This window comes from Strix aluco, chromosome 15 (assembly GCF_031877795.1).
Source record: "Strix aluco isolate bStrAlu1 chromosome 15, bStrAlu1.hap1, whole genome shotgun sequence".
NCBI lineage: Eukaryota > Metazoa > Chordata > Aves > Strigiformes > Strigidae > Strix > Strix aluco.
In genome coordinates, this window is record NC_133945.1 from 4,229,153 (window position 1) to 4,251,884 (window position 22,732).

The window sequence follows — 22,732 nt, forward strand, 5'->3', positions numbered from 1 at the left end:
GGCAGGGTTTGGGGACAGCCCTCTGCATGCCCACATGTCAGTTGAGCTGGTAGCTGACCCTGCTACTAAGATCTGGTCTTGCAGAAAATAGGCAAAAACGTCCCCTTGTAATGAACCTGTGTCCCCTGGGATTTTGAGGGGCGCTCCAAGGGAGCAGACCTGGCCTGCAGCATCCAAGGCTGATTTCTCCCATCGCAGTGGGATGTGCAGGCAGAGCTCCGGGCCTCCCGCCTGCAGGTTCACCTCAGTGAGCGACAGCCTGCCCGCCTGCCCGGAGGGACATGCTTGTCCTTGAGCCCTTAGACACTTTCTGCGTGCGTCACGCCTGTGAGCCGTGAGAGCTCTGCACACCCGCTGTGATGCTCGGGGGAGCAGAAGGGATGCAGCAGCAGCTATGGATGGGGTCCCTCTGAGCATCACGCCCTGGCTCCAGCCACTAAGCCTGGGGTGCCCCAAGTACCCTGGATGTGGTTGTGCCCTGGTCCCCTGCCCCATCTCCCCGTACACCTGCCCTGCTAGAGGGCAAGAAAGAAAGAGTGGCTGAGCGGGGAGCCGGGCACCTCGGCCCCGCTGCGATGCATGCCGCCTGTTTGCAGGTCAGTTGAACAAACATTTGCTGTTTATATGCCACAGGCAGATTAAATCTTTGCTGGGAGACTGGAACTGGTTGTTCCATTCCTGCACACCTGATCCTCCTCCTCCAATGCTGCTGCGAAAGCCGTTCGTTCACCTCCTGTGCCCGGTGACGCGGGGGATGGCAGGGAGCCGTCCCACACGGGACAGGCACCTTCCATCTCCCTAATGCTGCAGAGAAGAACAGCAAGGGAGGAGAAGAGGAAAGAGCAAAGAAAAAGAAGGGGAGAGGGTGGGAAAGTGCCCTGTGTGTGAGCCAGGCAGGCTCCAGCGGAGCGGAGGCATCCCCAGAGCCGGATCAGACCCTGCGGAGCTGGGAGACAGGCATTGTGGCTCCTGGTTGCTGAGCAGTTCCCGCACCAGCAGATCTTTGTGGTCTGCTGAGTCTCTCTCTGCCACAACACATTATTTCCAGTGGGCTGTCAGCTGCGGCGGTGGGGGCCGTGCCTGGGGGCAGCGCGCGGCGGGGACCGTGCACCTGTGCCTGGGAATTGCAGCATCCCTGCTCTCCTCCCCGGGACCGCTGAGGGGAGGGGGGCCACGGTCAGATGGAGGGAGTGGAGCGGCAAGGGGAGAAGAAAGAGAGGGAGAGACAAAGGGAAGGAAGAAGGGAGAGATGCCCAGGAATGAGATCTGCAGTCCCCAGTGCTCCAGTATGGAAAAAATCCCAGCCCCAGCCTGAGCTCCAGACACAGGGATGCAGGGAAGTACATGCAGCCATCGCGGCAGCTGAACTGGATCACATCAAAAGTCCGTCTGGCTCATGTCCCTAATAACAGTCAAAAGCGGGTGCCCAGGATGTAGGGCAAGCATCTACAGTACCGCTCCAGTTTTCCTAAACCCTCAGTCATCACAGCGCATCCCTACAGCAGACCTGCAGCAGACAGCAGTGGTCCTCCCCATCCTCCCCACCGTGAATCTGCACAGGTTTCTCTTGCGCTGTGGAAATGTTCAGCCCCCAAAAGCATCCTGTAGCGAGGAGTTCCCAGCACACCACACAGAGCTTCATCCTTCAGCTTGCTGGTCCCCACAAGTTTCGTTTGATGCCTCCTAACTCTTTGGCTGGAGGAAGCAGCAACCATGGTCCCTGTCCACCCTCCCGCCATGTGGTTCACCATCACACCCCTGCTTCACCGTGTCCTTTCCAGACTGAAGCTGGACATAGGGTCAAACCCTTCTAGACCTTTTCCTCTTCCCTGAGCCTCCTCCCGGACTGCAGCAGACATTTGCAGGAAGGGGCTTGGTCTGGCAGGTTTCCTGTACCAATAAAAACCAGCACTGCAGCCATCTCCACCTATAGGTAGGCATACCCACACCCATCACTCAGGATGGGGAGAGACAAAAAGACTCTTCTGAAGTGCAGCAGTCTGGTTCAAAGACAGGTCTTCTGCAGCATGTGTGTCCATCGCAGCTCTGCCACTGTGAACTTGTCCTGATCGGCTTTTGCAGAGCCCCAAGGGTTTTTCTGGCTGGAACAAAGACCCCATCTCACAAACTTATGTCCTTCCTTCTTTGCCACTGTCCTCTGAGTCCTCCAGTGCTGTGTGTAGGCTGCCAGGGAGCCACAACGCTCCCATGGAAATTGGCTGCCCTCAACCTTTCCCAGATGGCCGTAGGACGTGGCATGGAGGAAGGGGCTCAAGAAAGGTGATGAAGTTCTTCTCCACTCAGTGATGCTGGGATGAACCTTCTGCCTCACACCTCGTCCTGCAGCTGCAGGCTCCTGTGGTCTTTCATGAGCTGGCCTACCCTGCATAGGTGGGAATTCATTTGCAGTCCCCTGCATGCCCAGCACCAGCTGCAGGGACAACTCTTCCCTGCACCTACATCCACCCAGCTGCTTCCTTCTGGGCTGCCAGGTCGCTCATGCTCCTGGGGCTCAGCATCACGCCGCTCTGTGTGGTCTCAACATGGCTATTTGTTGGCAGCAATTGCCACCCCAGGGCTGATGACTGTGCTAGACAAGTGCTACAGTGGGGATCAGGGGGAGGGTGGCTTTTCTATGGGATCTCACACTAACTCCACAAGCCATAGCTTTCCTGCCATTACCCAGACTCTCCCATTCCGGTTCTTCCCATGGGGTATTATCCCTTTTTCACCAGCACCAAGGCTGGAGCAGGCAGACAGGCACCGCGGGGAGGGGAGCGGGTGGCAGCGGGGAGCCACCGATCAATGCAAAACACTTTCCCTACGCTACATGCTTTTGCCGCAAGGGCTGCTTGGCTATTAGTGGATATTGGGTCCCTTTTTATTTTCATAGCCTGGGGTTGTGTGATTTGAGCTTTTAAGCTTTATCGGAAGCTTGGATGAGAGCAGTTGGCCATGGCAAAGCAGCAGGAACTTGGCAAGAGGAGGGAAGCTTGACTGGTGGGGCCTGGGAGCTCTGCACCTCCCAAACCTCACCTCATACGGTGGCTGTGTGCTGAACTGCTCTGGTAAAGTGACTGTGTGAGGCCATCCTGCTACCTCTGCCTTTGGGGGTCCCTACATCAGCGGCTTTGAAACTATTCCCACCTTGAGATGTGCCTTCCTCTGGCTTGCTCTCAGTTGTTGCACCAAAATCTCTTCTCTTCCCAGAAGGGCCTGGGGTTTCCCATCTGCCCCAAATTGCCAATCTTTTCATGTCTGCCCACCCACCACGTCTTTGCGTGCAAGGCCCAGAGGCTGTGACCCGTGTCCCATAGCTCAGTGTGGCTCTGCTGCCAGGAGGGTTCTTCATGGCCAGTTGCATGTCTCTATGTGTGGAGTCACCAAACCATGTGCTTCACACCCTGGGGACAAGCCAAAGACAGAGTCATGGTCTAAAAATCTGATAGCATTTGGATTCCCAACCTTTAGTTTTCTAGCCTTTGGAGGAATCTGGAGTTTCTGGTTGGAAAAGCTCACGTTCTCTTCACAGGCAGCTTTTGGTGAGGGCCACCTGCAGACCCAAAGCCAGTCTGTAACCCTTCCCAAACACCAGCCCAGACATGAGGTGGCTCCATCTTTGTAAGCACTGCTACCTTTCGAACTGTGGGGTCTCTGGGACCACCTGCCCACCCTTGGAATGTACATCAGGCCACATGATGAACTCACTCCCTGCTGTGTGCCAGAGCCACGGTACCTTCACGCATGCAAGTCTTCCCTAATTTTGGGTCAAAATCTTCTCCCTTTTGTGCGCTTTTCCAAGATGTGTTTCTATGTCTCTGACCTCTCTTGGGCTTCTCTGCTTCTAGACTCCATCCCCAAAAAGCAGCTGTCTCTCCCTGAATCTCAGTTAGCCTGAAGACTCCCTGGGGCAACCCCAGCATCCTATGAAAAGTACACGTGGTGGCAAGTGTTCAGCCAAGTGACAATGGGTCGGAGTCATTGTCTTCTGCCTGTGACACACACTGCACAACTCACAGGGTCCTTGAGAGATGAGATCAGGCCATCACAGCCTCCAGGCTACTCTCCAGAGATGTGAGGGTCCTCCACCGCAAAACGCTTTCCTACCACAGCCTTTCCTGCCGCAAGCCCTTCAGGGTAAGAGATGTACACCTCCTCGTGAGGAGATGTAAGACTGTCTCACCACATTACATCAACCACCCGCACAAGCTTGTGCTTGGGCTCCACTACAAGCATTTTCTATGTCTTCCTCCACCTCCACTTCTACCTGCTAATGGAGCCCCAGAAGATCACAGGCTCCCAGCCGTGCAGTCAGTGGCTCAATGGCAAACAGACCTCCAAATCTATGAAGACAACATCAGTCTCCAAATGAAAATGTGCAGCTGGGTAGAGGGGAAAGTGGCTGTATGCAAACCAGGGGGGTCAGCAACATGGCTGGCACTCAAAGGTATGCAGAGGCGATGGTGTCCAAGGCTGGCATGGTGAGCAGGGGAAGAAGATGAACATCTGGAGAGAAATGGGGGGTGCCTGAGAAGTGCATGCATCTGGAATAAGAAGGCATGGTCCAGCTCTCCTACATGCTAATGTCTGTGTCATACCTGTGATGTGCAGGGCTCCTGGAGGTTCAAATGGTGCCACAGTGTTACCTTCCTAGTGTTCCCAGGGGCTGGAAGGGTGTTTGATGTAGTCACCTTTGAGCTGGACATGATATGCTGCATATGAAACATTTCCATAACTTCTTCCAGTTTCTATGACCTCTGAAGTTTCTTTCCCTTACAGGTTTCTCCTCCTCTTGCTGGCCTGACAGCCCAGGATGGTGTCCCACTGCCTGTGACCACTGCCCTGGGAGGTGCCCTCTCAGCCTTCCACTGGGCAGACCTTTGGGGGTGGTGGCACATCTCCAGAAGCCCCTTCCTCCTGGTCACCTGGGCCCATCCCCTTCTGTGTGCTGGGGCACACAGACAGCAGTCTGAGCAGGGCAATGTGGGGCTCAGCTCTGCTGATTCCCAAAATCCATCTCTTCCTCCCACCACAGACCAAGCCATGTGAGGGCCCTCAGTGTGGACACGGACATTAGATCATCTCTTCTGCCTCATTGCGAGCACAGGTCCCCAGGATGGATATGGACACAGTGCACCCTGCCACCTCCCCTGCAAAGAAATGAGCTCTGTCACACAACAAGGTGCATTTTGTCATCCCTTGTCCCAAGGCTCCATGATCTTCCCAAACCTCTTCAGTCAAGTTCCTCTGCACCAATACTTAGAAACATTCTCCTCTTTTTCCCTTTCCATTTATTCTTGGACAGTTCACACTCCTTAAATGTGCTGGGGATGGGAATGATAAGAAAGGAAGGAGATCTCTGCTTTGGTTTTGCTGGCCTAGCAGAGCCCAGCTCTCATCGTGTCTCCTAAGACACACCAAAGGTGGCCAAATGTTCCCATCTTGATATAACCTTTCTCACATCCTGAGCTCTCTTCCACAACATACCTGCTGTGGTTGTACTAGCTTCTTAGGTGTCCTGCTCCACCGAATCAGTATCCATCTTTCAACCAGAAAATTCACCTTATTCCAGCTCAAATCCACCTAGTTTCCTCTGAGGATGGAGACAGAGAGCCTTCACTTCTACTCTGGCTGCCCACCTCCTCCCTTGCAGTCCAACACTACGTGCCCATTGCTGTATCCTCACTTGCCTCGTTGCCTTTGCTACAGAAAAGGATCTGCACACATAGACATCACAACCACTTGTCTCAGCCTTTCCCATCCATGTCTTCATGTCCCCATTCAATGCTTTCTGCTTTCTTCAGGGTCTCCTCCATCCTCTCTTCTCTTGGTCCAGCTCCTGGCAGACAAAGTTCTGGCTTTGCTCATGTGATGGACGTGGCTCCTTTCCTGCAAAGCTGCTTTTCAGCCAGTTGACCCTGAACACGTCCTGCTTCACAGAGTTACTCCATCCCAGATGCAGGACGTCATACTTCTCTTTGCTGAGCTCCAGCAGGTCATTGCCAGACCATTTCTCCAGCCAGGTGCTGTACAACCCCTTGCTGAGCACAACCCCTTGAGCCTGTCAGTCCAGCAAGTTTTTGACCCATGTTGTCCTTATGTTTCCAATTTGGCCATGAGGATACTGCAGGAGACCATGTCAGGGGCCCTGCTAAGGTCACATAAACAACATCCCTTTCTCTCCCCTTATCTAGGCAGCTAGTTGTCTCCTTGCAGAAGGCAGTCATGCGGTTCTGGCATGATTTTCGCCTGGTAAATTCACCCTGGCTCCTTCTCGTCATTCATGAGACTGGAAAGGACTTTGAAGAGGACTTGCTTCAGAGCCTTCCCAGAGCCCAGGATGAGGCTGGCCCATGCTGGGTGCTCCCTGATGGGTCTGAGCCACTTGTGCCACAAGGCACCTTGAGTCAGGGGCCATTGCATCCTTGCAGGGACCTCTGCACATCTCAGCAGAGTGTGGGATGGAGCAAGCAGTGCCCAGGGGATTGCTTGGCTGTCCCACAGCTGACCTTCTTGGGACTTTCTGAGATGGGTCAGCATCCCTGGGGGCTTCCCAAGCAGAGTCCTGCTGGTGGTGGCCTCATTTGGGATCACCCCATGCAGCCAAAGAGCCTTCCTCAGTGCATCCTTGGGACATGGACCCACTAGCAGACACACTCATTCACTCCCTCCCTCGTGCTGGACCCTCCTGCCAGCTGAGGAGAGCAGGGGTGGGCAGGGCAGGGCAGGAGAGGGGACCACAGGAGTAGGGGACAGACCTTGGCACAGACAGAGTACACCCCTCCTTCTTCTTGTCTGGGATCCTGGCTGTCCCAGGGCAATCTCCAAAAGATCCCCCCTCCCCTAGGTTAGAGGGCAGGTCTCTTTTTAGCCAAAACATGGCCAATATGGGACAATGATTTCAATCACCCCTAGAAAAGGGGGGGCTGTTGCGATGCTGTGCCCAAACCCAAGAGAATGTCGCTCTCAGCCTGCCAACTCCTGGCACTGGCAACTGGCAATTTTAGGATGCAGCCAGCAAGGGAAATGTTTAAATCCTGAGAAGGTCTAACCAGCCACCAAGGAGCTGCCACCTGCAAAGGACTGAGTATATTTAAGGTAAAAGCTGATAAACTAAACTGGTGGGGGTGTTGCTGCCCCAGCCTGGCAGCGGTGTGTGCAGTACAGACTGAGGCGCCGGTGCAGTTTAGTGATCACATCCATTAAACCCAGCCTGTTGTAAAACTCATTTCAAAACAGCCCCAATTAAGAACCTCCCCTGCTTCTGCCTCCCTACCCTTAGGTGAGCACAAGCAACTCCAGCAGCTAAATAAAAAGCTAAAGTGGAAATGGTTTACCGTTGGTTGGGAGAGCTTGGGAACAGAGGGGAAACTGCAGAGAGGAAGAGATGTTTGGGATCAACTCCAGTGAAGGTGCAGGAGCTGAACCAGCCAGAAGTCCTCTCGCAGGGATGGGAAAACCCTGGCTCTGGGCCAACAGGCAGGGAGACCTGCAAAGTCTGCAGGAGACAAGCTCTGATTTTTCCTGGGGGTTAACACGCTCCCAGCAGAGAGGAGGGAAGCAGGAGGGACGTGGCCCTGGGAGGAGGCTGACCAGCGGGCACCCTGAGCACGCCAGGCAGAGCTCCTCTTTGCAGCCACTTTTCAGGCAGATTCCCCCCCCCCCAAACACACACTTAGTCTCTTAGTCCCATTTGTGACGCTGTGGGCTCACCTGCAGGCAGCAGACGCCTCTCTGCCTTCTGCCTGTTTCTTGATAAGGGTGTTTGGTTGGATTTTTTTAACGCAGATCAAGGTGGCCCCCAGGGGGATGCTGCCTGGTGGTCTTGCTCCCTGTGTTTCCAGCTCCTTCCCCCAAAAAAGAAGGGCAGAGCAGCTCAGACCCTGGCCCCGCACCACGGGCAGCATTTGGGCTGCAGCACAGGGATGTCGCTGAAGGCAGGGGCTGAAATGCTGAGCGGGCAGGTAACACTTGGCCACGAAATCACCCAGCAAGGTCTGTACTGGCCAAGGAATGACCAGGAGGAGTAATAACGGCCTGAGGCAAAGCCACCGGGACTTTACGCAGGGATGTTATTAGCTGGTGCATAAAGCGGGGAAGGCAGCTCATTAACCTGTGCTGTGCTGCGGGACCACGGCAAGTGGCTGTGCAGCCGCATTTCTGCGAGTCCCGGGCTGCCCGGCACCGCGTGTCGGCAGCACCGGAGGGTTCTGGGCCAATGATGTCAGAAGCAGCCGCTGTGAAAGTCCTAAAGATGCCTGTGTGGGAAGGGTGTGACTTTCTGCCTCCCCCCCTTCAAACCTAAACTGCCTCTGGATGGGGCAGGACTCTGAAGTGCCTGGGGGCTCCAGAAAAGGGTGAGAAGACCCACGGGAATTGAGGGTGACACATCCACAACCTCCCGTCATGGATTTTCACAGAGGGGAACCCAAACCCTCCCTGTGGAGGTGGTCGAGCAGGACGGGGTGAGAGCGGGGTGACCCCATGCAGCCAGAACCCGACAGATACCCAAAATCTCTCCCCATCCTAGTCCCAGGATTTGCCACCACTATGATACTGATCTGGGACTTACTGACCTGATTTCCTTGTCCTTTTTTCAAAAAAAAGCTCTGATTGCTGTGAACTGTTCCTCGTTATGTGACCTCTTGATTTAATTGCCAGAATTACTGTAAACACACATTCTCTGGTGTGAAGAGGTATATTCCTAGTCAACACCATTAAACATTTCAGTAATTAACCTCCTCCAACAATTCAGCAGCTCAGTTTAGTTTTCGCTTCGATTAAGAAGGATTTAGAGGAAAAAAAAATCCAGATAATATGGATAATATTGTCTTACTGCTGAATTTCACCCTTCCCCTCTGCATTTCTTTTTCATAATTGCAAATACTTATCACGTCTCCAAGCCTGCAGAAAAGAATTGCTCTTCTTGATTATTATACAAACACAAATACGTTAAAATTAATCTGCACTCTGTGCCTGCCCAGGCTGGTTTCCAATACATTGCTTCATTTTTTCAGAAGGAAGAAAAGTCAGACCTCTGCAACCCACCACACGGTCACGGGGAAACCGTCCAAAATCCACCAGAAACTTTCTATTGTCAGAGACTCGCGTGAGCAAATTCCCAGCGAAGGCAATCGGACATGTCATTAGGAGAGCAACCCAAGCAGAAAGGCCCCATATGACCTCCCCGGTGCCGAGCGCCTTTAATAAGAAGGAGTTACGAGGCTTGCAAAGAGACTGGCGAGTTGAATCAAAGAGCATCACTTGGAAATCATCGCGTCCCTGCATCCAGTGGTTTCTCTGCCATTCCCACAGTTTGCATGTGCCCCGTCCGGGTGCTGGCTCCTGCCCCCCGGCTGAGCCCCTGGCTGAGGCACAGCACCCGGCTTCCCCAGGCACCACAGGACAGCTGGGGGATTTTTTGGGGAGAGTGGAAAACTGATGGGAGAAGGCAGCTTTTAACAGGCGGAATGTTTCCCTCTCGAGGTCATTGCGGGGTTTTTCTTCCCATGCCCAGACCCGCAGTGAGACCCTCGGCCGCCCCCAGTGCCTTCCGCCCCCTACCCACTCCACCCAGACCCGAAACAGATTGAAATGTCAGGACTTACAGCTCGGCCCCCTTTCCTGTCCCAGTTGGGTCCCTGCTCAGGGCTGGGAGGCTGTGGGGAGGCTGGGGAAGCAGGGCGAGGGCTGTCCCCCCCAGCTGGGACCCAGCATTCCCAAACCCCACCGAGACGGGGGGCAGGTGACTTCCAAAGCTGCTCCTGAGCATTTACAGGCTTGTTTGCAGGGAACATCAAACTCGGGAACAGAAGCGCCAACGCAGGAGTCATTCCCCCCCCCCTCGCCGTCCCTCCCCACCCTCTTGCTTGGTCTCATTTGTACCGATTTGCCCCGCAGGCTTCTCGCTGATTTGCCATGTCCCTGGCAGGGCTTCGACCGGGGAGGGGGAGCGGGAGCCAGACGGGGAGCGGATGGGGGGGAGCCAGCCATGAGGAGGGTGGTGGGGAGAGGGATAGGCCAACAGGAGCCTGGCTTGCCAAAAGCAGTTCAGACCTAGAAAAAGCTTTAATGTGCACAGACGGAGCAGGCTGGGAGCAAAACCAGCTGGGCTGGAGGAGAACGTGCTCGGCGAGAGGCTGGTTTGGGGCTGGGTGCGTGTGCGGCTCGGGGCTGGCTCCTTGCTCCAGCCTTCTGCCCCCGGGGGGCAGGCAGAGGTGGGAGGGGAAGATTAGGCTTGAAAATTCCCCTCCTAACGTCAACTTTCCCTATCGACGAGTGATGGGCAGGATGCCAGCCTGGTTTTCTCCGGCATTAATCATTTACCTGCTCCAGCCGCCACCCTTGCCCTGACAGCTCCTGCACCACATCTCCAGTGCAAGACGCCCCACTTTGCATGACATGATGGGTCCCCTCGAGCTGGGACAGCCCCACCATCTTCCCCACCCTATGCCCATCCTGCAGCTCATGCCATCATCCTCACCCCATGCCCATCCTGGAGCTCATGCCCTGGGATCTCTGTGTGGGGCTGAGCACCATCACTCGTGGAGAGAGACAGAAGCCACCCATGGGGGTGATCCAGACCTTGGGTAGCCCTCTTCTCCCCTTGCAGGTCCCTTTCTCCTACAATAGTGAGCCCCAGGCCACCCAGTTTTGGTGGCTGGTACCTACCTAAGCATTGGCCCTGTCTGGGAGGACCAGGGGCAGCTGTAGCCTGAGAAACCCCTTGCAAGATGCTGGATCTGGCCCAGACATCCGCGTCGGGCTGCATTGTTTAATGCAATTCCTTAAAATCGGACCCTCCTAAAACTGCCACGCGGGGGGCTCTGGCTTTGCTCTTGTCCCCGAGCCGTGGCCCTTCCCAGGCGCGTTGCAGGCAGCCGGCCCCAATCTGCTATGGCACAGGGCCACCTGTGCTGGCTGCCCATGCCATCTGCGAGGGGGGAGGTCGGGGGGAGCCGGCTGCTGTCCCCCCCCCGCCCGGGTCAGCGAGCAGGGAGACAGCCGGGGGGGGGGCACGGCTGACTCACTCCATCCCAGGATGCTGGCACTGCCACCCGCACCTGGCAGGAGGAAGAGGAGGGGATGGCGGCAGCCCCCACTCAGGTTTCTCTTGGGGTCTGCTGCCGTGGGGCTGGGGGGGTTTCTGAGCCCTTTGGTGGGGTGCCCGGTTAGGGACCGGCTGCACCCTGATCCCCCTGAAAGGCTGCAGCACCACAGTCCCTGCTGCCTCTGGGTGTCCCCTTGTGCAGGGGAGCAGAGGTGGACCCCAGTCGAGGTGTGTCTTTGGGGGGTCTCTCAGATCCAGAACCCCCGTGCTCAGCCATGGGCACAGCACCGGCGCTGGCACAGGGGTGTCCCAAGGGGAGCAGCCCCAAGTAGCCCCGAGAGCCTGTTAGCAGGTGGGGGAGCTGAAGATGGCTCTGATCTGCCCTCCTGCTCATGCCATCACCTCCTCCCTCCCTGCTCAGCTCTGGGAGCATCCCGAGAGCTCCTGGCTGTGGCCGGAGCCCACCGTGTGTCTGGGGCTGTACAACCACCGGAGCCGGGCACCAGCAGGTTCATTCCAGGAATCCCCACGGGCGCTGCGGCAATCGCTGTCCTGCTCACGGGGGACGTTGTCCTTTGATGAGACGATAACGGAGCCTGCCCTGCGCCTTTCTACAGGTAGCCGGAAAGTTTTATTTGTCACCAGCTGCTGGAAAGGTCACAGTGTCCTCCTCCCCCTTCTATTTCTGGCCTGTGCCCTTTCGCCACCAGAGCGGGGAAGCGCTCCCATCCGCTGGACCCCGGACACGCCGTCTCGGTGCGGCCGCATCCCTGACACCTTGGCCCCGGAGGCATCTGGGAGGGCTGCGGGGAGGATGCTTTCCGACGGCCCGTGCACTGCCCACGCCGGCTGGGCTCTTTATGGACCAGAAAAACCGCTGCGGGGAGATGAGAGCTGTGTGCAGGCTGGGTGCCGTCAGCTTCAGCCCCGGCACAGGGAAATAATGGGAATTTTGGGATGCAGGCAGCATGCCTGATATTCCTGGAGTGTCCTTGCTGCAAAACCTGTGGGAGAGGGGTCTGGCCCCGGGTGTCACGGGCACAGACGTGCTCCCAAGGTAACGGGGCTGAAGCAGTCATGCTATGCCTGATGTGGGGTGATAGGGGTGCAGTGGGGACCGTGGGTCTGGAGAGACCCTGGGAAGCACCAAGCCCTCACCCAGGGGATCAGTCCTTCAGCACACACATGGGTGGGCAGGCAGGCAGCTGCCAGGGGCTCTCAGCATCCCTGCACAGGCTGAGCTGGTGCCCGTGATGGGAGGGAGAGTCACAGGAACACTGGCAAGGCATGGGCTGTGGGATGCTCCTGGGTCTCACTGGTGCCACCCAAAAATGAGGAGCAAAAAGAGAACACTCCTCACAGACAACAGGAAACAGAAAAAGAGGATTTGCCCTGAAAATTGCCCTTTGCCTAAACCCTGCAGTTTTCTTCCTAATTCTGGGAAATACCCAAAGCTTCATCTGAGCTCTTCTGTCCTGGGGGGCCAGGCAGGACCAGCCCAGGGATCCACTGGTCTTCCTGGCCACAGTTGCCTGGGATCACCCCAGACCCAGCTCTGCGTATGCAGATCAACTTGCAGCTGTGCGAGCAGCCCCATTTGTACCCCAGGGAGGGCAGCTGCAGAACCCCATTGCTACCCACTTCATCCCAGCACATCTTGGCAGGGTTGTGAACCCAAGAAGAGCTGCAGAGGAGCCCAGGTCCCATTTCCAGTCTCCCCAGCTTGCCCAGACAACGTTGTCCCATTAGACCTGACCTCGCTGTACAGAGCCCACCCTTTTCCAGCTCTGGGCCAGCCTGAAGAGGCTTAAGAAAAACCCCGGGGAGCTTTTTCATGCCTCTTTGTTCACGGAGCAAAGATATTCCCAGCCCTGAATCTATAGATTGGCCCTTAAACTAAAACAACCTCTGGGGACTAGAGAAACAAAAGTAGATTTTGGTTGTGGTTTGTTGTGTTTTGTATTTTTTTCTTTTTCTTTTCCTGCATAGACAGCCTTTGCCCAGGAGGGGTTAGCATGAAAAATGCATGTGGGGATTGGGGGAATGGGGGAGTGTTAGGAAGAAGCTATCGATCAAGTATCTCTGAAAGCCACACAGCTGTGCCAGCCCCGCTGCCTCTGCCAGCCCTTCCTGGCGCTCTCAGTGCCGGGCTCGGTGCCTGCCCTGGGTTGGGGCTGGGGTGGCTGATGTCATGCCCAAGAAACCACCCCGCATCCCGGAGATGAGCCCATGCTGGAGAGCAATCAGATGCCTCTGCAATTCCTGCCCTGCCTGCGGCTCCCTCCAGCCAGGCTTGCAGCTCGCTCGCTGTGATATGGCACGTTGGGAATGGGGACGTTCCCTTTTCTCCCCAGATCCTAAGGATGCGTCTCCCAGGCTCTGCGGGACCATTATAAGGATCTATGGAACAGCAATGGCTCTGCCCTCTGTGCCCGTCAACCCACTCGCCAGCCCCACGCCTCTGTACTGCTCTGCTCCAGCAGATCGGAAATAATAATTGCAAATATTAATGAGCCCAAGCCTGATGCAAAAACAAATGACAGCCCAAGCACCAAGGTGAGTGACCAAGCCTACCTCCTGGCATGAAAAGAGCAAGCCAAGGGCATCTCTGTGTCCAGCAAGCGCTGGTGCTGGCAGGAGAGCAGGGACACAGGTCCTGCTCCCAGCTCTGGAGCTGCACTTGGGCTGCTCTCGCAGCTGCCTGGGGGCTGTAGGTGCCACTGAGAAACCCGAGGTACAAACCCTGGAGTAGGGCAAGGCACTGCAGGGGTAAAACCTTCTCCAGATGGTGCTCACCAAGAGCAGGAACACCAAGGAATGGCGCTGGAGTGGGTGCTTTGTGTTGGCGATGTCCCCGCCACCAAAGCCAACACTGCTAGCTAAAACTGGAGTCTGGGAGAAGGGGCAGGGCTGACTTTAGGCTTCAGCTTAAGCGGAAAGTGCCCTGAAATTTGTTCCAAAGTTGAAATTTGGGAAGAGTGGGAGAGAAGAAAAGTAGTGAGGAGGAAAACAGCTGGAGATGAGGATGATCTGATCCCATGAGGGGAAAAGAAACCCTGACATCTTTGCTTCTCCCTCTGGCTGGGCACTAGTGTACAACGCTGGGCACCTCCTGCTTCACCAGCGGGCACCAGGACAGGGGCGCCCGGTGGTACCTGCTTAACCACTCCTTCACCTGATTTTTCTCCCCCTCTGTGACATGTGCAGCTCCCGGCGCGGGGGTACAGCTCGGTGCCTGGCTCACAGCCAGGATTTTGCAGTGGGGAAGCTGAGCACAACTGGCTCAGCAGGGGAGAGGAGGGGGCTTAAAAAAGCTGGGGGAGTTTGCACTGCCATCAGTTCAGTACGGCAAATCTGAGACCATTTGCCACCAGAAAGGGTTTTCAAAGGTCCATCAGCCATCCCCTTCCCGGAGCTGAGGTGTCACAGCCACCAGCAGGCACTGGCCAGTGTCATCTCCTCTCCCAGGGATGTGGTCTAAGCCATGGACCAGGGACTCCCTGAGCCCCTGCCAGTTCTTCCTGTGCTGCCTGATCCTGGTGACACTGAGCTATTGAGAGCAATCAGATTTTTCCCCCTCACCCAGGAAAAGCTCATGGCAGCAGAGAGAGTTTGGTCCAAATCATTGACCGCATGGCAGGATGCCTGGCACAGACCCCTGGCTCCCTGCCCACCACTGCCAGCCCCCCCACGCACCTCTCTGGCCCCGTGTGTCAGGGGGGGTATCAGATCTTGGGTCCGTAACTCAACTTGGTCACATGAAATTGCCTTCAGTAACGGCAGCTCCAGCCGTGCCCAGAGTCCCAGTGCCCACAAGCAGGCTGCAGGGTGCTGTCTGGGCATCACCCCATCTCGGTCTGGTGTGGTGGGGACACAGACATCCCTCTGTCACCCGCACCACCCCGCAGAGCTGGCTCTGCTCGCAGAGGTGCCTCTGACTTAACATTGCAGGTTCTCTGAGTCCCCTCACCTAATTACAATCTTAATTACAATCTGTGGCTACATTCTGATGCCCCTGTAAAAAGCTGCTCCCCTGGGCTGACCCCTTTGTATGCGCACAGAGGGACAGCAGTGAATGTTACGGGCGCACAGGGCTGATGGGCAGGAGCGGGGGAAGGTAAAGTGCACAGACAGGGAAACTGAGGCACGGAACAGGGGAACATCCTCAGCCTGGCTTCTCCCTTGAACACACAGAGCACTTTTATCATCTGTGCACTCACCGGGGGTGTATAAGCAGAAATGCCCCAAAACATTTATTTTAATGATTTTGTCCCTCTTTAACCCGTTTACTTATGGTTGTCCATTTTGCCTGGGTCCGCAGGGGCTTGCTCAAGTCTGGGAGTTCACGGAGATTCCCAGCCCCAAGCACAGCTGGGGCTCCTCAGTCCCCACATCACCATCAGACACAGCTGACACCCCAAAGAAAACAAGAAAAAAACCCCAAATGCTATAAACTCTGCTTGGCCACAGCAAGCACGTAGCTGTTGCTAGGATTATTTTCCATTCAGCAGGACACAAACTATCTCAGGCACGAAGTCAATTCCCCCACCATGAGGACGGGTATATGGTATAGGGAAAGCCGCAGCAGGTGGGCTGTATAGACCCCTCCATACATACACACACGCACACACAGACACACGCACACACAGACACTCGCCCGGCGCTTTGTTTTACATTTTGCCACTGTGTTGCCTCCAGCCCATGTCTCCCGGTCAGCCCCGGCTGGGAACAGTTTGCTTTGCAAAGGAAATTCCAGCACAGGAAGGTGAAGGCAGCCAGGCAGGCACTGGAGGCAGCAGGCTGAGCAAAAGTGCTTTTTAAAGTTGTTTGGTAATTCTTTTTACTCCTTTGTAAAAGGCAAGGGGACCCCCAATGTGGCCGGGTGGGATGGGATGGTGCCCGGGTGGGAGATGTCTCCGAGCAGCCAGGCAGCAGCCGTGGGCTGCCCACAACCCAGGCAGACGTCGACAGCAAGAAATAGGAGCAAAAGAACCCGCGGCCGGTTCGGGATGCTCTCCAGCTCACGGCGTCAGTGTTTGCAGGGAGAGAGGCTGAGGCTGGGCTCTGCCAGACCCAATCTCCCCCACACGGACCACCGTCCTGAACTCCAACTTGCACAGGCACCATCAGCACCAAAAAGGGTTAAAAAAACCCTCGCTAATAACACTAATAACTGCCCCATCCTGCCTGCCTGTACAACAGCCAGGCGCTGGCAGGAGCCGAGTGGGTCCCTCGCACCTTCCCCCTCCCTGGGACAGCCTCCTGGGGACAGAGACGGCGAGGACTTACCTGCACGCAGGGCTCCCCTTCCCTCGCCGCAGCTCCTCTCTGCCTGATGTTCACTCTGTGAAAGTGGGAAGCGTTTTAGATCATGCAGTAGGTTATATATTGTCTGCAAGTCTGGCCCTAGGGCGTCCATCAGTTGGTCTTGCTTTGCTCCTGCCCCTATATGGAAGATGCATCACATGCTCCGCAGCTCCCAGCTATCAGCCTGGCGAAAGGGGAAAAGAAGAAGGAGAGGAGAAAGGGGGAAGAAAAAAATTAAAAGGATCTTCATCATCATGAAAGAGGCAGAGAGAATTTCTCAGTGGAAAACCCACCAGCCAGAAATCCCTGCCTGACCCGAACTTTCCTCGCTCTGCTTTTGTTATCCCTGGCTCCCAGTGGCCCCCTTTCATCTGCTGTTCAAGGCCAGTGAGATGTGAAGGCGCCTTTGCCTTGATCCCACGCCTGCCTCGCCGCCGAGCAGGTGAGGGGCTACGGCTTCGCTTCCACCTGCAGTTAGAGCTCTGAGTGCAAAATATTTATCCCTCCCCAGTAATGCCCCCGGTGCTGCCAGGCTGGGCAGGGATGGGGCGCTTCCAGGGCTTTCCAACCATCCTTCCCTGAACACACCAGGTCCTGGGGCATCATGGCCACCACACTGGTGCAAAGCTGCTGAGATGGCATCTCCTGGAGGGGGGAGCTGGCCAGGAAGAGCTATGTGCAGTGCTTGGGACCAGGGCAGCCCCCTTCACCCCTCCAAGGGAAAGGGGTGTAGGTGGGGAGCTGCTGGCACATCGTCAGGTGTGCGCGGATGTCCCAGCCACCGCCACAGTGGGGACAGTAAGGACAGGCAGGAGGCTGCTGCACCTACTGTCCTGCTACATGTCCCCGATGGTTTGAGGACATTTCTCTGGCAGGAGCAGAGAAGTTTCCCCCCTTTTCTCCGTCTCCAGCCTCCCCAGCAGCTGGGGTGCACAACAAGTTGTGTGGAGCAGGGGCTGCATATCGTGGGCAGAAATTCCCGTTTTACCACCTTCTCCACCAAATTTTACCCAGTGGCTTCTCAGCTCTTGGTACAGCTGCCACCACCCCACCAGCTCCCCACAGCAAAGTGCCAGTCCTGCTTCTCTGCTCACCTTCTGTGCCTCTTGGCCTCTGAGAAGAGAACATCAGTCTCCATTTTGGGTAGGGCATTCCCAGCTGGAGCTCCTCCGGGAAAGCACGCCCCGAGTGATGTCTTTGGGTCAACACAGGAATCATCTCCCCAGCACTGTGGCTTGGTGGTCCCAGCAGCCACGCGGGTGACTTGGTCTCCCTGCCAAGCAAGCCTGTCCTCGGAAAGGGGACACCACGGCAATGATGTCCCTCCCAAACCCAGAGTCTTCCTTGGAGCATGCTATCTTCTGGTTGACTTGGTCACGTACAGCACAGATGAATCGTTTGTCTATAATTAAAGTTTCCTGTTTTTCTTATAAATATGGTGTTTTCTTTTTATTTGTATTTTGTTAGGGTTCAAAACCTAAGAATTTTTCATTAAAATCTTGTTTTGTTCCCTTCCCAAAACATCCCGTCTTGGATTGGCTGGGCTGACAATGTGCTCACAAGGTCCGAGATCCTGCCTGCAAACCTGTATCTTTTTCTGACCTACATTTCCATCTCTTCAAAAATATTTGGAAAAAAAACCAGCATTGTGCTACACGACTTAATTGAAACAATTCTGGAACCTCGGGTACATCACAGCTGAACATGGGAGAGGGACCCTCCATCTGACACAAACATGGGGATTTTTACTTTGAGGTGGCATCTAATAGGACCATCTAATTACGTGGCATCTGGCACTGAGCCTCATGAGGTCATAAGCAAAGATTTTTTTATAACCATCTTAGGAGCTGAAGGGCCAAGGGTCAGGCTGGTAATGTGTCTGCACAGAAGGGTCTGTCTGGGCAGAAGGCATCTAGCAGGGGTTGCATCTACTGCCTTTGGTTCATTAGAGCTGGACTTGAGCTCTCCTACCTTGGGGTTCATGCATCATCCTGCTAAAGCTCTTCCTTAGGCAATGCAGCTTCACCAGTTCCCATCTTTCTGAGGATCTCAGAGGGAAAGTCCTGAAGAGGCCAATGCCTGGTCTGACCATGCTTTGTCCAGATGGACCATGATTTACCCAGAGATCCACGTTCTCACAACATCATTGCTTCTCATGTCCCTGCACGTTCTGGAGCCTTGCAGTGCTACTGTAGAGGGGCCCACAGCAATGCCAAAATGTCTGGTCTTCCCAACCTCGTTTAAAATAGCTGTGTCAGAGTAAAGGCTGTGACCCTGGACCACCAGTCTCCAGGGACTCGTTGCCATGTGGCAGGCTGAGGGTACCAGATGAGACCAGAACCTCCTGAGACTTTGTAAGAGCATATAGTTCTCTCTCTGCATCAGAGGAGCACAGTCCCCTCTCAGGATCCTTCTCACAACCACTGCTGCTAGCGTATGACCTGGGAGGTCCCATCTTCTAGGGTCAGACAGCCCTATTTATAGATGGCTTGATGGAAAGGTACAGGTGATTTATTCCAGAGGCAGAGGAGGTCTTTGCCTTTCTGGGGTGCTCTCATCAAGAGGGAAATGGCACTGCTCTTTTCTTCTTAGTTTCAACTGCACTTGGGTCCATTTCAGCCTCTTGAGGTTTTCAGTGACTCTTTCAGCAATCTTGAACTTGCACTCCTGATGATGGAGTTTCTTGTTGGATCCATGCTTTTCCTAGTATTTTGCCACACACAGAGATGCTTTGACAGCTTTTACACTGGGCAAGTGCCCCATCTTCCTTCCCAGGATCACCATCCTATCTGAATAGAAACCTTCATCTCATGCTGATGGCATGAGAGGCTTGGCATGACCTCCCACTAAGCTGGAGGTGTCCTTGCCCAGATAACAGAGCTTCATTCAACCCTAAAGCTCAAAGGCAGCACACTTGCACACAAACCCTCTGTGCCTGTAATCTGCTGACCACTTTGACCACCACACAGCCTTCATGACTAGCTTGATGGGAGACACCATTCTTGTTGCTGAAGGACCCAGGAAAGCGGAGTCCTGGTGCAAACTCACACTTTCTCTGTGTCTTGCTGAGCAGTCTCCTCCTCACCAGACTGGCCTGCTCCGAGGGGCTGGGAACAGGAGTCAAGGGATCAAAGCAGCCAGGGAAACTAATGTCCTTGTAGTTCTGTAAATCTTCCCGCATTCATGAATGGCTCATAAAGGCTTCGGAAGGGATGGGCGAGCAGACCTAGCCAGGCGCTGCTGGGATGGGAACTCCACCAGGAGCTACTAAATACACAGAAATCATGCCTGGTTCATAAAGTCCCTCAGCTATGACTGGTCAAAAGCTTGGAGAGTATCCAAGAGAAGTCTCCTATAAGTTTGCTCTGCTTTTGCCCTCTCCCCTGGGTTTCTACTCTTGAGCACCACCCAGAGACCTTACTAGAAGGACTTCTGGCACAGCCTTATGCAGCTACAGGGTTCTTGTGTAATGTGGGATAGAGCTCAGACACTGAACAAGATGGGGAAGTCTCAGGTCAGTTCCAGAGGGGCCCAGATGACTTTCTCTAGATCTAGTTCAAACTCTCTGTTTCCCTTTTGGGAAGAACTATTCCTTTGACCACAACCTTCCACAGGTCAGATGGACAATTAACAGCTGTGTATATCTGGTTTTTGGAAGGAAGTTTTTTCTCTGAGGACTGAAGGCAGGACCAGTTCCCATTCCCATGGAGTTTAGCATCTGGAAGATTTTGTTCTTCTGCCCAGAGCTAAAGACTGTTTCCTCTGTTTTGTTTTTTCTGTCCAGTTGAAAGTCCCACCGGAATAGTTTTGTTGAAGGTCTCAGACTTGAATGCTTAGTTGTCTGCATGTCAGTGCATAGGACAGGTGTGGGTGGTTGGGACCTGAAACTACGAGGCTTATCCTGGCTAAGGGCAGAGCCTTTGTTCTCAAAGGAGACAGCCTTGACTAAGTCAGCCTTACCTTTGCAGCTGGCCTCAAGCTGGGGAGAGGAACCTCCATAGGAAATATCAGAGTCCCATCAGGGCAGCCTGCCCACTGCAGTGTGCAATGCTGGGGTGGAGAGGTGGGGGAAGCCCCCTGCCAAGAGGGGAAATTTCCATTTGCTGTGTGGGTCATAGGTGATGGAGGCCATCGTAGGTGATGGAAACCATTGCTGGTGATGGAAGCCACCATAAGTGATGGAGAAGACAGAGAGGCCTGAAGGGACTGTTGCTGCGAAGTCTATCAGCTTTTGCTGTGACAGAGGAACTCAAGAGGCTGGAGGCAGATGCTCTGACAGAATGAAACTGGAGCCCATATCCCTCCTTCCTGCAATTAAAAAGGCGGAAAAGGGGAAAAGAGCAGCTTCGCTGGTGACCTTTCCTTCTTGCAAATCTCAACCTGCCTCACTTCATACACCAGCATCAGGAGCAAACAGCCGGGCTGGGACCTGGCAGACCAGTAGTGGCACAGCACTACCCAAGGAGGTTGGCGGGGTGTGTGTGCGTGTGTGTGTGCACACCAGAGTGCTTGCTTTCTTCCAGCCTGCAGGCTGCTTCGGGGAGGGGGAGTGGGAAGGGTTTGCTTGCCAGCTTCTCCCGAGGTCCACTGAGAGGTGTCTGTAGGGCTCATCTCGAAGAATGTCAGAGTGCATGTGCTCCGCGAGATGGCCTTTCAGAAGGCATCAGTCCCGCTGTCACGCAGTGGACCACAAATCGGGAGTGACAGCTGTCTCCGTGTGCACCATCCATCTGTGGCAAATGTGTCAGCTAGCTGAACACTCCCGAGGAAACTGCTACAGAGCTGGGAGAGGAGGAGGAGAGAGAAAGGGGGAGTGAGAGAGGGGGAAAAAAGCAGCAGCAACAGGGGCGAAGACCAGCAACACGTTAACTCAGCAAGGCCGAGGGTCCTAAACAGGACCTTGTGTAGTGGGCACCTCCACTGCTCTGTGGAGATGCCCACTAAATAACAGCCCTTTGCTCTCCCAATCCAAGAACCAAAAAGCTCTCCATACACGTTAATGATGCCATAAAGCTATTCCAAAAGGTGGTATTATCAGTAATGGTACCACAGTGGAGGGAGGGGGGCAAATGGACTTATCCAAGACCATAGCTGAAGGTGCAGTAGACCTGGGAAGAGGATGCAGTGGTCCCAATGCCACCCCAGCTGCTTTCTGCTGCTCAGGGCCAAGGAATGGGAGTAGCTGTTCCCTGTTCTGCTCCTATGGATAACATCTTACCCTTTTCTCCTCTTCCCTCTTGTCCTTTCCGCCACACTAAATTCTTAATCCTGGGTGAATTTGGTGCTGATGGAAAATCGTAGCCATGGGAACTGCTATTGTTTTACCATTCTTCTGAAGCAGGTACCATATGGTTAAAGACAGAAGTCACGACTTACCTTGATTTTCTCCACTTATCCCATTCAGTTGTGCTTGAAGAGGTGATTTCTTGGGCTGGAAGAAAGTTGGTACTTACAGACCACTCACTCACTCTTTAGCTAATGCTAAGAATGTCAGTTCACCTCACTTGGCATGCATTTTTGATGCTTTTCCAATAATACCTATTGAGATCCTCTATCACAAATTTATCATGGGCACAAAACAACCTTGGGATTGTTGTACCAACTTTGGGGAGCTACCTACTAAATTATGCATGAACTGGAGTCTTCCTAATGGAAAGCTCCTCCAAGTATTACCCATGTAACCCCAGAAACCAAGGAACTGGAAACCCCAGGCCACCAGCTGTAGCTACTCTGGCAGAGACACATGTCTCAGCACCAGCTTGCCCTTGAGAATCAGCAACAACCTGACTCTTTCTGCAGTTGAAAGCTCAGTCTTCATTTTTGGACAAAACCTATGTGTAGGCATCTTCAGGACTGTTTGGAAGGGGGCAGAAGACTTACCTCTTTCCAGTGGAGGTAGGAGGACACAATTAGGAGAAGGGTGCAGTCAAGCTATGGGTCTTTCTCTGTAGATATCTCTATATTATGGTCTCACCTATGCACTCCAAATTTCAGTTGACAATGGTAACTGGGTTGTTTCTGGTCATGGATGGGAGCACAGGAACGATTTAATATCCAGTGTTAATTTTTCCAGCCTGACACGCCTGCTGCAGAGAAGAAACTTTGTCAACACCAGGCCATGGGTTGTGTAATGATAAAAATATGAGTTTCCCACCCCAGGTCCCAAACTTGGGCTAGATATCTCCTCAAACCTGGGGGTATTTCTTGGCTCTGACTGCTGTCACAATGACTGTAAAACACTTTGTCCATTGAATAGAATAGAATAGAATAGAATAGAATAGAATAGAATAGAATAGAATAGAATAGAATAGAATAGAATAGAATAGAATAGAATAGAATGGAATGGAATGGAATGGAATGGAATGGAATGGAATG

At 54.2% G+C, this 22,732-nt stretch overlaps 1 protein-coding gene across 4 annotated transcripts in view; it reads right to left on the minus strand.

The window, feature by feature from the left end:
* The window catches only part of NHLRC4 (NHL repeat containing 4), a 35,692-nt gene extending 19,306 nt beyond the window's left edge, over positions 1-16,386 (minus strand). The window contains exon 1 of one of the 4 annotated variants that reach the window (XM_074841227.1): positions 16,340-16,349. The gene's annotated coding sequence lies outside the window, so the exon portion shown is untranslated. Of the gene's footprint in view, positions 1-9,608; positions 9,734-16,339 lie in introns of those variants that run through there. The other 3 variants (XM_074841224.1, XM_074841225.1, XM_074841222.1) reach the window with 3 other exon arrangements.
* Positions 16,387-22,732: the final 6,346 nt, after the last annotated feature.